At 44.5% G+C, this 14,145-nt stretch overlaps 1 protein-coding gene across 3 annotated transcripts in view; it reads left to right on the top strand.

Annotated features, from left to right (window-relative positions):
* LOC119285943 overlaps window positions 1–10,525 on the top strand; it is a 17,746-nt gene extending 7,221 nt beyond the window's left edge. For 2 of the 3 annotated variants that reach the window (XR_005140058.1, XR_005140050.1), the window contains 2 exons: window positions 9,204–9,364; window positions 9,588–10,525. The gene's annotated coding sequence lies outside the window, so the exon portion shown is untranslated. Of the gene's footprint in view, window positions 1–9,203; window positions 9,393–9,587 lie in introns of all 3 variants that reach the window. The other variant, XR_005140052.1, reaches the window with a different exon arrangement.
* The last annotated feature ends 3,620 nt before the right edge of the window (window positions 10,526–14,145 follow it).

The following is a 14,145-nucleotide window of genomic DNA, read 5'->3' as shown; positions in this document are numbered from 1 at the left end:
TCCCCGGCACCCCATGCCTGCGCCTCGTTTCCCTCCCCTTCGCCCGCCGCATCGTTCCCCTCTGCTACCACCCTTCAAGGTTCAATTTTTGGAGACCATTGTCCGGAGTCCTCGCACTCCTTCCGCATCTGTCCATAGTCGACCACCTCCTCGACTTGGACCACGAAGCTCGCCCCCTCCATGGACGCCATTGACCTGAGCACTAGAAAGCACGGGTGCCCCTTCTCCACTCCACGGACGGCTACGCGCTCAAGGTGGAGGAGCTCATCGTGTTCAAAAAGGTGGAGGAGCTCACCGCCGAACTCGCCGGAGTGGTGCTCGTCGTTGGCCCCGCGCATCCGGGCCCGCCGCCGCCGCCGCCGCCAAAGACCACCTCTTCAAGGTATCAGACGCGCCCACCATTCCGCCATTTCAGTTTTCAGAGAGACCATATGCAGGGCATCAGATGCATATCTAATTTTGAATTTCTGCTCTGTTTGTCAAACCACTTTCAGCTCTGTTTACTTTCAGCTCTGTTTGTCTCTCTCAGGGGTCGCAGGACCACCCGGGCCTGGTCACCATCTCCATGGAGGAGATTCTGCAGTTCGCGACGTCCATCGGTGGCGCCATCAGGACACCCACGTTGTCACACCCTCGATGCGACTATAGCTTCCACGTGTCGAGGCACGACTTAGAGGCATAATCGCATTGAAGGCATATGTCGCAAGTTAGGCAATCTTCACAACATCCCATGATAATAATAAAGGGGAGATAACATAGTTGGCTTACACTCGCCACGTCAATCAAGTACATAAATAACATTACATCATCCAAACACTCATGGCCCAACTACGGCGCCAAAATAAAAGAGAACCCAACATGCGACACGGTCCCAATCACCCCCAACTGGGCACCACTACTGATCATTGGGAAAGGAAACATAGTAACGTTGAGAGTCTTCGTCGAACTCCCACTTGAGCTCATACGCGTCTCCTGGAGCGGAATCATCAGGCCCTGCATCTGGTGTAATAGTAATCTGTGAGCCACAGGGACTCAGCAATCTCGCACCCTCGCGATCAAGACTATTTAAGCTTATAGGTATGGCAAGGTAAAAATAAGTGGAACTGCAACAAGCGACTAACAAGTATGGTGGCTAACTTATTAGCAAAAGGGAGCGAGAAGAGGAGGCAAAGCGCGAGTGTGAAACTAGAGAGCAACCTGCGCAAACATTACTCCAACACCGTGTCCACTTCCCGGACTCCGCCGAGAAGAGGCCATCACGGTAACACACTCAGTTGATTCATTTTAATTAATTAAGGTTCAAGTTATCTACAACCGGACATTAACAAATTCCCATCTGCCCATAACCGCGGGCACGGCTTTCGAAAGTTTAATCCTTGCAGGGGAGTCCCAACTTAGCCCATGACAAGCTCTCACGGTCAACGAAGGAATAGACCTCCTCCCAAGACGTTCCGATCAGACTCGGTATCTCGGTAATTCAAGACAACTCCGACAATGGTAAAACAAGTCCAGCAACACCGCCCGCTGTGCCGACAAATCCCGATAGGAGCTGCACATATCTCGTTCTCAGGGCACACCAGATAAGCTAAGCGTACAGGAGCCAACGTAACCCAAGTTGCCAAGGGACGGCCCCGCACGGTGCTCTAGGTTGGACCAACACTCAGAGGAGCACTGGCCCGGGGGGGTGGGTGGGTTAAAATAATGATGACCCTTGAGTCTGCGAAACCCAAGGGAAAAGGCTAGGTGGCAAATGGTAAAACCAAGGTTGGGCATTGCTGGAGGAGTTTTATTCAAGGCGGACTGTCAAGGGGTTCCAATTATAACCCAACCGCGTAAGGAACGCAAAATCCGGGAACATAACACCGATATGACGAAAACTAGGGGCGGCAAGAGTGGAACAAAACACTAGGCGAGAGGCCGAGCCTTCCACCCTTTACCAAGTATATAGATGCATTAAGATAACAAGATAATATAATGATATCCCAACAAGTAAATAAATGTTTCAACGAGGAACGGCCTCCAATCTTCACCTGCAACTAGCAACGCTATAAGAGGGGGCGAGTAAAGCGGTAACATAGCCAATCAACGGTTTGCTAGGACAATGGTGGGTTAGAGGTTTGCTATGGCAATTTGGGAGGCTTGCAAGCAAATGATAGGCATTGTAGCAATGGCATAGCAAAAGAGCGAGCAAACTAGCATAGCAAAGATAGTAGTGATTTCGAGGGTATGATCATCTTGCCTGCACAGTTGTCAGAGTTGACTGGATCCTCGAAAGCAAGCTCAACGGGCTCCTCGTTAGCAAACTCGTCTCCCGGCTCTACCCAAACAAGACAAACAAGCAACAAGGACACAATCAACCACGTGCAAACTCAAACAACACAATGCAAAGATGGTATGTTATGAGGGATGCGATGCGGGATGCAATATGCAAGATATGACAGAAAATGCATGAACCTGGCCTCAACTTGGAATTCCAAGTGTGCCACTGGAAAGATGAGATTAAATCGTTTGAAAACGATATAAAGAACGCCAGAATCAGAGTTACGGTTTGGAAATGGCAAGCGATTCAAAAATGACACCGGTTTGCGATTTTCAGCAAGTAGGCATCTAAATGCAATGAGATGAACATGCTACAACACCCAAACATGACACCAAAATACATGGCAGGGATGCTTATAAGATGCTTAACAAAAGTCTAGCACTGAGCTACGGCCAATTCATCCATTAACAGGTTCAAACAAGCATGGCAAAAATGCAAATGGCAAACAGATCTCAAACTTAGTGAAATTAACACTTGTCTGGAATTTCAGATCAGGTAGCCCTCTTCGGAGCAACAAAACTACATGCTACAGGATCTTAACATGTCAAAGTAAAGCATGGCATGAAGCTACTCAAAGAGCTTAACAAAAGTCCCTTAGTGACCTTGAGCTAAAAAGGACCAGAAAATACAATTGCAAGCATGTGAACATAGCAAAAACATAATCAGTTTTCAGACTTGGTGAAAACTGGCACATGCTGAAATATAACTCAAGTAGGCATGTTTACGAGCTCGATGCACTCACTATGGTGCAAGTCAGGGCAAGACAAGCATACAACTAACAAGAAGGCATAAAATGCAAGCTAGACATGGCAAGAGCAATAGCATAGCATGCACGGATCAACTACAACATCACCGGCAAAATTGCAAACAAGTTGACAATCTGCCCAGATTCACAAAGTAGTAAAAGTAGAGCTCGATTGACTCAAGCTAGGGTGCTCCATAATTGCAAACAAAGACATGGATGGATATAGCACTACAAGATTAACAAAACATCCTTACTGATCATCCTCAAAAGAGGCACGGATCACTAGAAAACAACATGAACATATGGCATCATGAGATAAACAGCTCTAGGACTTAGCGAAATCACTAAGTCCCTGAAAACAGAGTTACTAAGTGCACCACTTTGCAAGCTTGCACTAGACACCACACACATCCTAAAAATACATGGGTTGCACCTCTGGAAAGATGACAAAACCCTTAACAAAACACAAGTAGAGCATCAGGGCATAGCATGCACACATTAATCATGGCAAAAATGACAAAAACCTAAACGGAGTAGCAGATCTGACAATTATCTCAAGTAGCCCTCTTCTAGCAGCATTTCGGGCATCAAGATGAGTTCAAATGAAAATGATGCAATGGAATAAAATCATGTACTCTCTGAGAAGAACATTTTGATATGCTATATGCATGAATCGGAGCTACGGATGCAAAGTTACGGAGCCGTGAACATGAGCACTTGAACTAAAATTATCAGGGACTTAGACGAAATTTTACCCTCCAGATCTAGGGTTTCGGCGGGCACAGGAACCGAGGTTCGCCGGCGACGGGCAGGGCGGCGGCCGGAGGGGGAGATGGCCGGGGCGGCCTCCACGGCGCGGGGCGCCGGCGGCCGGGGCGGCGGCGAGACGGCAGCCGCGGCGCGGGGCGGCGCCCGCGGGCTGGCGGCGACGGAGGGCTCGGCGATGGTGGCGGCGGTCGGAGGAGCTGCGGCGCACGGCGCCGGCGTGGAGAGGCGGCGGCGGCTCGTCGGTGGCTCGGCCGCGGAGAGAGGAGGCGGGCGGCGCAGCGAGGCGGTCGGGCGGCGCGGGGAACGGGCCGCGCGGGGGCCCGGTTCGGGCTCGCCCGGGCCGCGGCGGCTGAGGTGATGTGGGCGCGGGGACCGACCAATGACGAGGCGACACGTGGCGGCAGAGCTGAATTTGGACGTGTCTGTCTGTGCAGATCTTGTCTGGCGGCGCGCGAGGGGATTTTTAGGGTTTCAGAGGTAGGAGGAGATCCGAAAATCGGGGGGGTGTTTAAATAGGCATAGAGGGAGTTAGGAGAGTCCAAATGAGGTGCGGTTTTCGGCCACGCGATCGTGATCGAACGATCTAGATGATGGACAGAGTTTGGTGGGTTTTGGGCCAAATTGGAGGGGTGTTGGGCTGCAACACACACGAGGCCTTTTCGGTCCCTCGGTTAACCGTTGGAGTATCAAACGAAGTCCAAATGATACGAAACTTGACAGGCGGTCTACCGGTAGTAAACCAAGGCCGCTTGGCAAGTCTCGGTCCAATCCGGAAATGTTTAATCCCCACACACGAAAGAAAGCTAGAAACGACCACCGGAGGAGAACGAAGCGCCGGAATGCAAAATGGACAACGGAGAAAATGCTCGAATGCATGAGACGAACACGTATGCAAATGCAATGCACATGATGACATGATATGAGATGCATGACAACGACAACAACACACGGAGACAAAACCCGAACCCGAGGAAATAAATATAACTTAACACCGGAAACGACAAGAGTTGGAATACAAACTGGGAAAGTTACATCCGGGGTGTTACACACGTCTTCGATCTGCTGGAGCCCAAGGAGGAGGAGGTCCTGGCGCTGGAGGATGCACATGGCAAGACCAATCTCAAGGGCCTCTCCAAGGTTTACTCTGCTCTAACAAATCAGCCTCTTTTCAAATTACATAGAGGATTGCAGAAAAGTTATGTTTGTTGTGTGTATCACAGATTCAGTTTTAGTTTCAGTGAAGTTTCTTGTCCTTTAGGTTTATTCTTATCAAAAACAAATTCAACTAACCAGCCTCTAGAGCATGTAGTTTCCCAATAATCTTATCTAGCACTTCTGTGGATTTGTTAATAAGCAGACACCGCAATTTTGTAAGATTAACAATACTGGATGGTAGCTCTTTTACACCAGCTGCCCTCAAATCCAGCATCTGCAGATGGCGTAGTTCCCCGATCTTTTTTGGAATCTCAGTAATGTGACTGGTGCCTATAACAAGATACCTCAGCTTGCAACCCTTGAAACTTTGAAAGTGGTTGCATCAAATTAGCACAATTAAAGAGGGATAGTGATCTCACTTGGCCCATGATCTTGGTTGCTTTTAGCACAACATGTTGCTGATTCCTGTTTTGAAAAGATAATCATTCTACCTTGCTTGAGAGATCTGTTTGTTGTAGGCTAGGTATCTCACTATCATTGAATATCTTGTAGTTGTTCAAACATTCTAAAAAATAATGAAATGTAAAGACTTAGTTCTGCTGGCCTGAGGATTATAATCAAAGACTAGCTTAACAATTGATGGAACATGCCAATTACACATCAGTTTATAGTCAGGAAAAATATGACATGGTCTTACTTTCACTAGATCATTCATCAGAGGCAAATGGGGTCTTCCAAAGATTGGATGACATAACTAGACAAGCATATAGATTAGAAAATGCCTTGTTTGCCAAGAGATAATCAATCTCGGTAGGAATGCAACAAGCAAGTGATATCAACAAGCAAGTGATCTGACCAAGCCAACAATGAATAGTGAACATTGGTAGAGTTTTGCTTGATGTTATACTGCTGTCCCATTTTGAAACTGAAAATTTGCAAGAGTTTTGCTTCATTTTTTTCTATTCACAGTACAAGTCCAAACCTGTATTGATAGTACATGTTCTATTTTTCTATTGTTGATCAGATCCATATTTGGATTATAAGTTAGCCCAAAATCAGTTTTAATCCAAATTATTCGAATAAATTCAAATATTTTAAATTAATTCAAATAACTAAAATCAATTCAAATAAATCCAAATAACCCAAATTAATTCAAATGATCCAAATTAATCCAGTTAATCTAAATAACCCAGATAATTCAATTAATCCAAATAACCTAAATTCCAATAAATTCCAATGAGGAGTTGATATACAAGGATTAGACAAGGCATACACAAGGACATGACATAAGGGCCTCTTTGTCCCCTCTTGACACAAGATTACACAAGACATACACAAGGAGCACCTGACTACATGACATAAGGGCCTCTTTGTCCCCTCTTGACTACATTCTTTTCCTTTCTGTGGCCACTTCTTCCCTTCCCTTCCCTTTACTTTTCTTTCTTTTCCCTTTTGTTGCTACTTCTTCCCTTCCGTTTACTTTTATTTCTTTTCCCTTCTCTAGCTAATTCTTTCCTTTCATTTTCTTTTTCTATTGCAATTTCCATTTCTTCTATAGTGGCCCTAGTATCAACAACTACTTGACTGTTGCAATATACACTGATTATTTTCATTCCAGTATTCTGAAAGCGTTTCTTGTGCAAGTGGGGCAACTTATATTGATTTCCTCCTTTGTCTTTCATAACTTCAAACATAACTGCTTTTAATGTGATAAAGCTTCTGTGCAACTTGTCGGGATCGTAGTTCTCGAATTTCTCTTCCACACCCTGTACCAGTTCCTGGATGTTTGTAGGTGACCTGCAGTCGGTTAGAGACTGGAGAGAGTTATGGAAGCAGAGGTCCAAACAATTTAACTCAGGGCTATTTGGGGGCTGTTGTAGCAATCAGATGTCAAGATCAGTTTGTTCCACAGCTTCTCGAAAAGCTACATCATTGGGAAGGACATGAGGCTTTGCGTTATCCTGTTGGATGAATATTGTTGCTCCCTCATCATCATCAGGCCACTTATCCTGAATTGCCGGGATAACCTTATTGATTAGATAAATCTCTGCACATAGGCCTGGTTACTTTCACTGATGTCAACACTTTTGTTCCCTTTGTTCTGTTCTGACTTGTTCGCTTCGCCTCAGTCTCTTCAACAAATGCCCAAATGCCGATCTTCCCATCGAATGTTAGCTCCCCCTCATTGTTATATCGAGGCCTGGCAACCGCTATTAGGAACATTACCTTCCCAATGCTGTGAGTGTTTGACACGGTGCGCTTTGGTTCAGGTTCTCCTGAAAGTACATAGTAACTATTCTTCACTCTCGTCATGTCAAACCACTTCTCATCGATGTGAACCATATTCGTCATTGGTTTGAACATAGCCCGAGAAGTTGAGATCGAATTGTCATCGACCATGGACATACAAAATTTCAATCTCGCAAGCTTGTTCTCTAGCTTGAGGTGAGGCTTCATGGTGCTTGTGATGCGGTTAAGCTCATTCAACTGGAACCTCTTATGTAGGGTCGATCGGGCCACACCTAGAGACCGTGCCAGAGATCGAATAGTCCTTCTTTTATTCAGTGGGATTGTTGAGGTCCTCGCTAGATCTAGCTCCTTTCTCTTTCGGCCGGATCTTCCTGGCTTCTTGCTTGAGACATCTACTTCTTTGCCATCGGCAATTTGCTTTTTGGCGTCTTCCCAAATTCTTTCAACAGATTGTACACTTATGTCCAACAGGTTTGAGACTAGCAGCTTGTCGTTTGGTTGAACAGACCCATCTCTGAGCTCGATTACCAGCAAGGCGAAGTAAACACCATGCCTCTCCTTATCTGACAATTCTCTTCTTTTCTCTTGAAGTATCCAATCCATAACTTCATCCTCTTCCTCTTGAGCTTCATCCTCTTGCCCTTCATCTTCTTGAGGCATCCAATTCATAGCTTCATCGTCTTCGTCTTGAGGCATTAAGTCCAAATCCATAGCTCCATTATCTGCCACTTGACGTTCCTCCTCTTCAGGGATCCAATTCAAATTAATACCTTCACCGTCTTCCTCTTGAGGCATCAAGTTCAAATCAATAGCTTCATGTTCTCCCTCTTGAGGCATCAAGTTCAAATCCATAGTTATGTGTTCCTGCCATCAATGACAAAAGATGAGTACACCATGGTACCATAACAAGAATACACACACACAAAATGAGTATGCAAGTCAAACAAGAAATGCATTTGCACTAGTCAAACAAGAATGCACACACACACAGAGTAGTACTCCATAGATATGATCATGAGTAGATATCTACAGTTTTAACACTGCATTTTAACTGAATTTTCAGATTATGATCATGAGTAGATATGATCATGAGTAGTTATTACTGGAGCCACCATACAAACCATACACATGTCTAGATTAAACAAAAAGTATCATGTTCAAGCCAAATTTTGAAGATTGCAAATGATCATGACCATGATCAGCAGCAATTTTGAAACCAAAATTCAGTAAACAAAATTCTATCAGTCCTGTCATTTAAATTCCAATAATTTTAATAAATCCAAATAAATCAAATAATTTTGAGTTGAATATACAGTGCATCTAATGTACTGTATGTGTATGTGCTGTCTAGATGCCAGCCAAAATGACAAGATGTTATAGTTTGCTGTCACACCAGGGATTGAGGCCAAACACTTTGCTCTAACTATAAGCCATTTTACTCTAGTTTGGGGTATTTTTTTTAGCTGTACCACATGATCAACAATACACAAACTTTCATTACTGAAATTTCAAAAACCTAACAATGGAGTTTGTGACCATTTGCTTTCATTACTTACTTACTTTCCCTTTCCTTTTCTTTTCTTTTCCTATTGCAATTCAAATGTTTCTACAGATTTGCATTTACTGTCTGGCATTGCATTTGGATAGGAATATTTTTAAATCTGTTCATTTTCTGGTTGGAATCTTTTTTGGCATACAGTATAACTACACATGAAAGAATCAAGTGTTGTTTTACCAGCCAATGACATCTATGCAAGTCAGGTTCATTAGCCTGACAGTTCTGGAGTACTTTATCAACATATCATGCATCTACTGAATTATGCATCGATGCTTCATAAGTGAGCACTTTAACGTTTCTATTGGCTCTAATTATGAATCCTTGGCTAGTTTTTGGGTCTCCAACAATAAGAACTTTGTTTTAAACATTGTTAGTTCAACTGACTAATGAATCCTAAAAACTGTCAGGTTTTGGTCTGCCATGTCCCCATAACAGAGCAAGATGAAGATAAAGAGCTTTATAAATTCGCTGATGGCGTTCATCCAGAGACACCTGTTGATAATCAGTGGCTGAAGGAGAAGCTCTTGGAAGACCCTGAGATACCTTTCCCTGGAGATTCCTGACACAGGTTCAAATTCCCTGATCCCTATCAGTAGGTACTTGTGCTGAATATGACATAATTACAGTACACTGGCACAGATTCGTCCACATCCACTCCATTGACTGACTGAATTATACAGTTTACACTTGACAATGTTTGTTCAGATCATAATTGCTCTGTTGATATCTACTGATTTTTATTCAATTAACACTAATCATATTCAATTAACATTGTTCTTCCTGATGAACAGGAGCAGAGCAGCAACTCCCGTACACTGATCATATTCAGCATAGGGAGCAGAGGAGGAACTCCTTAGTGCAGGAGCAGAGGAGCAACTCCCGTACCTTCTTCCTCCTGATGAGCAGGAGCTCTGGTGGCAGCACGGGCAGACGAGCAGCAGCAGCACCGTTGGTAGGGGAGAAGCAGCCGCACGGGCACGCGGGCAGGTGAGAAGGAGTTGCACGGGCTCACGTGGAAGATTGAGGAGGACGCGCGGGAGATTAAGGAGGGAGCGCGTGAGCTCCTGGTCCACCGGATCGTGGAGGCAATTTCCGACGACGCCCGTAGGGGATCACGACCGGGAGGAATTGCGGTGGCGCACGCGCGGGAGCTCGAGGAGGATGCGCTGGAGCTTGAGGAGGATGCGCTAGAGCTTGAGGAGGATGCGCAGGAGCTCGAGGTGGACACCGACGAGCTCGAGGAGGACATGGCCGGAGGTCCCGACGATGCCCGCAGGTAATCGAGGCGGGAGGGGATCGCGGCGACGCAGGTCTGAGCGGGGGAGGCGGCGGAGCAGGTACTTGGCGACGGTGGCGGCGGAGCAGGTACGTGGCGACGGCGGCGGAGCACTTCCTGATGGGCGGCGAGTCACGCAGCTGGGCGGCGCCGGCCCCTATCAACGACGAAGGAAGAAGACAGGGGGTAGAGGGGCTTGTTTCAGACGATTTTAAAACTGAGTTTTTTTTTGCAAAATCACCAATGAACTGCGCCCGCGACATGTTTTTCGGGACGGAGGGAGTATAATGCAAATTATGTAAGTGGGATGTGAACCGGGAAGAGCAATGGTTGAATTGTTGTCAGTGGAACAGTAATGGGTGAACTATAAGCAGTGACGTATTGTGAACTGGATGTGTATTTGATGCATAATTTCTTTGAAGTTGAACTGTGTAATGAACTGATGTACAGGGGTTGGGTAGAAAACGAAAATGGTTTTTGGCGGGTTGGATTCTAAAAAAAAGGTTTGCGGTGGTGTGATAATGTCATTTATTTCTACACATGTTTGAATTGGATTTGTGGGTTGTATGCCTTGGATTTCAAAACTAGAACTACATACAGAGTTAATGGCTGGTGCCTAGTGGATGTCACCGGCTGCGGGGAGTGCTCAGCATAGCACAGGAAAAAGCCTGAGCCGTTTGCGCCTCAACGGTTGTCTACGCATTTAGTGAAATGAGCTGCTGGTTTTATTTACTTACCATACACCTCCTATACATAGATGAATATGCCACCAGGCACAGATCTTCATGTGAACTGACGGGAGAGATTTAGGGAGCATCTGAGCCTGCGCTCCGAAACGAATATCCGAGTTTTACGCTATCAATTTACAATATATAGACACCATTAGGTTTGGTCCTGTTTTTTTCCTCTGAAGTTGGGTTTGGTGTTGTTTGTGTCCTTCACCAAATATGAAGTATTTGAAGCTTGTCAGGACACACATTTTGTTTGGATTGCTGATTATAAGAGATGATGATGTGGTTTCAGCTTTCATGTTTCTTGTTAGCCTTGTGCAACTCAATCGAAAACAAATGTAAGCCGACATTGTGGATATTGTTAGTACTATCTGATGGGTCCCGTGTTGTGCGATTAAGGTTTTATACTGGAAATAAGGAATATTCTGTGCTGTTCAAGAACTTAGTTGTCTTTCTTTCCTAAAATCATCTGAATTATGTGTAGTCCTTCTTTTCTGTTTGAAAGAAGGATCCCTTGTATTCATGAAGGTGGAAAGAGAGACACATGAAAGAACGAAGAGAACAACACCAAAAATGTTTCACACGCAAAGGCATAGGAGGCTGCATGTCTCATCTTCCTGCTATTTACATGATGGACACTGAGATAACCTTCTCATCAGTTTCTGGTAAGCTCCCCTCTCGACATGCTTGCGCACCGGCCAGCTCTGGTGCGCGCATTTGTAGTAGCTCTTATCAATGGTTTCAGCATTGATAAACAATGGGTTCAGTTATCTCGTTAGTCTTAGGTACTGTGATTTGATAAGGAATATACTAACAAATTTGGTTTGGTTCACTTGAACCCAATGTCAATGAGCTGACTCCGCCTCTTAAGAGGTACTATATCTTACCAAGCCTGTGAGGCATTGGGTCATCCGAGCACTACTCCCTATCCGACTACAATTCTTCCAACCGAGCACAGTAACTGAAGGCGTCATGGATGGTCCAGATAGCGACCCGTAGTAATGCACAGACACATTTACTAGTATATTTTAAATTCAAACTGAAAGTGTAAATTCACGGAAAGAAGCGTATTATGACGGTGAACCCACGGAGTCAATCCGTACTTTATTATTACTAGTAAACATGCCCGTGCGTTGCAACGGGAAACAAATTCACGCACGGTCTTAGCTACTCGTCTGTGTTTCCTCTTCGCCTTCCTCTTTGCCATCCACTCATGAATCAATTCCAAGATGACGAGACATAGCAAAAGGAATTTGTGCGTTACCAAGGATAATTATTTTTGTATAGATATACTGAAGAGGAGCGTGCACAAAAAAACAGTGCCATCTCAAATAGTAAAAAAATCTTAAAATAATAATAATAATATGGATCAATGGATCAAAAATTGGAGAAATGCACCTTACATTATTAGGTTGGAAAAAGGCTTGTGCGTTGAAATGAGAGAAGATCACACACTCTAGCCCTGATAATAGCCTCGAGACTTTCCCTCCTTAGTGATGCAAGCTTTTATTTGGTGTATCTCTGGAGAGGAGTGCATCGCTGACAAGCGACAAATGGATGACCAATGAAGACGTAGCGGCATATGTCACGCACTACACACATCTTGTACATGTCCTCCACAGGACGATGGCATAATGCCCGCCCATCTGCTGCTACCGCCGCAGCCAACCCACACATCTTCCTCCTGCTAGAACGAACATCGAGCACAAGGAAGACGTGGGAAAAGAATTATTGTCATCTCAATGGACCACCGATCTTGTATAAATGCAGCAAAAATTTAAAGTAGCTTCATGGGGGTATTTATTCTCCTTTCACGAACCCATATAAATATAAGCTGATAAAGAAACAAAAAATAAGTGTCATAATTCGTAAGCAAATGGTAGATGGTAGATCATATATGCACTTATTATAAATGTGCGAATATATTAGGATGAGTGGCAGATACACTTATACAGACATTGCATTTGCATTTTAGACCTTACTATAAATATAAGCCTTCGAATAAAAAATAAATTGTTTTTTTGGTCTAGATTTAGATTTAAAACGCCTTATATTTTTACACATGCAGTATATGGGGCATGAGTTGGCAATTAGTTCATCCTCTTAGTATGCATTTTATTCATCTCATCCATGTTCCTAGAAGTAATTTTTATTAAATTATAAAATAATAAAGTACACATATATGAATTCCATGAGTGATCTATCATGTTTTTAGCTCAAGCACGTAGACCCATCTTGACTTATCTCTTCCAAGTATCCAACCTTATGTCTTCATTTGGATGTACACGATAGCTGACCAGCTAAAAAAATTCAAATGGCAGATAAAAAAATCACATGGATGGAGGAAGTATGCGGGAGGTGCCCTCATGTGTCGTACGCCCTTGGTCGAGCCACATTGTTTGTTGCTCGCCTGTTCCTCCTCCTCACTTCCCTAGCGCCGATTCAAGCACATCCGGCGAGCCCTTGGTCAAGGGATCTCCTCCTCTTCACTTCCCACTCTTCTCTTCCCCGGAGCCACAAGCATGTTCCTGCTCCTCCTCTTCACCCCCCCTCCCTTTCTTTCTTGAGTTCTCCTTTTTTATGGTGCAGCGTTATACCACCAAGACCCACATCTTACCCTCGTTTGTTTATTCTTGAGGCTGCTTGTTTTCTCATTCAAGTTGGGCGTATATAAATTGATGGTCTTTGATGAAAAAAGGCGATGTGGGACAAAAGGAAAATCATGGGTTTGAACTCCCTAACCATTGTCAGCTACTCCCTCCGTTCCATATTAGTTGTCGCTTAAACGGATGTATCTAGTACTGAAATACATCTAGATACATCTATTTCAGAGACAACTAATATGGAACGGAGGGAGTATTTTATAGGCTCCCGAATCAATTCAATGAAAAAACCATCCTAGCCCAACTCGGTCCGCGGCTCCGCGCACCTCGCCCTCGTCCCTGAATAAGATATGGTTCATTTAAAGTCAAACCTTTGTTTTTATCAAAGCCAGTCAATAGTTTGCATGGCCAGCACAACCCAGTAACATCTGGGAGACCAAGGTTCGAGTTCAGCGCCTAGCAATATTTTTTTAGTTGGTGGGATGGGCTGGTTCGTGCGTTCGCTACAGCCTAGCCTGGGCGAACATACACCATCGTGAGCCTATATGGAAAAATAGCACCACCTCGGGCAAACCATATGAAACAAACTGAAAACATAAAGTCACGGAAAGAAGCGTATTGTAACAATGAACCCATGGAGTCAATCCGTGCTTTATTATTAGGGAAAGACTAGGAAAAATGCCCGTGCGATGCAACGGGAGAATAAAACATCATATACCCATAACCAATAAACATGTAT

This window comes from Triticum dicoccoides, chromosome 4A, assembly GCF_002162155.2.
Source record: "Triticum dicoccoides isolate Atlit2015 ecotype Zavitan chromosome 4A, WEW_v2.0, whole genome shotgun sequence".
Classification (NCBI taxonomy): Eukaryota; Viridiplantae; Streptophyta; class Magnoliopsida; order Poales; family Poaceae; genus Triticum; species Triticum dicoccoides.
The sequence above is the reverse complement of the archived record's forward strand: the minus strand, read 5'-3'. Positions and strand labels throughout refer to the sequence as shown.